General features: G+C 42.0%; 1 long non-coding RNA gene across 1 annotated transcript; it reads left to right on the top strand.

The window, feature by feature from the left end:
- Positions 1–1,187, top strand: LOC116653527. Its single transcript, XR_004307566.1, has 2 exons — positions 1–59; positions 649–1,187. It is a non-coding gene; the product is annotated as an uncharacterized LOC116653527 (long non-coding RNA).

The following is a 1,187-nucleotide window of genomic DNA, read 5'->3' as shown; positions in this document are numbered from 1 at the left end:
GAGAAGAGAAGCTGGGTTCTGTATCCTGCTGAAGAAGATGACTTTATTACAAGCATCAGGTAAGATCTCTTTGGAATGGCTCTGGCCTTATACCTTAGGGGGTACAGGGAATTTCCTGCTAACTAAGGTTTGGGGAAGTGGCTGGAGGTGAGCTAGACTGAGCTGCTTGCCGCTTATGTTGGTCCTGTGTGTGCTATGGGTGGTTTACACTATCAACACTCTAAGTAGGCTGAGTGATTATGAAGGAGGGATGCTGCTATTATGCTCTCTAGGGCTTTATTGTCATTTCTTCTTGGCAAGAAAAAACATAACCAAATGGGGAAATAAATGGAAATGCTGGTAAAAGCTGTTCTGAGAGCTCTCTGAGGACAACTGATTTATATATATATAAAAAAAATTAAGCTATCTCTTTGGGCAGATACAGTACACTCTACTTGGTATGTAAGAGTGTGCCCAATTGCTAGATGGGGGACTTAAAAAGATCTGGATTTAAATAGTGAAAAGCTAGCTCTCCCTCAATTGCTTGTCTCCTGCTTCATCTTCTTACTAGAGCAAAACTGTGAAGGATGCCTTCAGGATAAAATTCTATTATTATTTCAATGCCTACCTCTAAAATACTGGTAACTGAGTGATAATTCCTTTTTGCAGAATTATTGGCTCCTGAAGGCTTTTTGGTGGGATTATTTCTTATGTCAGTGCTACTGTTCTGCGTTGCCTGTGGGATCTGAGATGCCTGAGACTATCTGCCCTGTAGGGGAAGGACTAGGCTTAGCTCGCTTGAGGGTTTGTGGTGGAGTGGATACCTGCCTGTCTCTAACTTAAAACAGTAATTCCTTACATACCTCACAAAGATGTGGGTGTGTGGTCTCTTTCTGTGCGTTAGCCTCACTCGTTTGCTGCTGAAGGTTTTCATCTTGGGGAATGTGAAGAGGAAGAGGGATGATCCCTGAAGCGATTGGCTCTTTGGCACTGCATGCTCTGTAAAAGACAAAGTGAGACTTCAATCAATAACAAATATTTTTACAAGTTACCTATGGCATAGGTACTGTGCAGCAGACTTGCTTTGTGCAGTGTAATGGCTGACTGTACTGCCAGTGTTTGTGTTGTTGTAGCTGTATTTCCAGATAGAATTGTTTCTTGAGCTCAGTATGGCTCAGTGACTGCCTTGTTTTACAATAAATAAAGAA

The sequence above is a fragment of the Coturnix japonica genome, chromosome 5 (assembly GCF_001577835.2).
Source record: "Coturnix japonica isolate 7356 chromosome 5, Coturnix japonica 2.1, whole genome shotgun sequence".
NCBI classification, from domain to species: Eukaryota; Metazoa; Chordata; class Aves; order Galliformes; family Phasianidae; genus Coturnix; species Coturnix japonica.
This window is presented reverse-complemented; position numbering and strand designations above follow the sequence as displayed.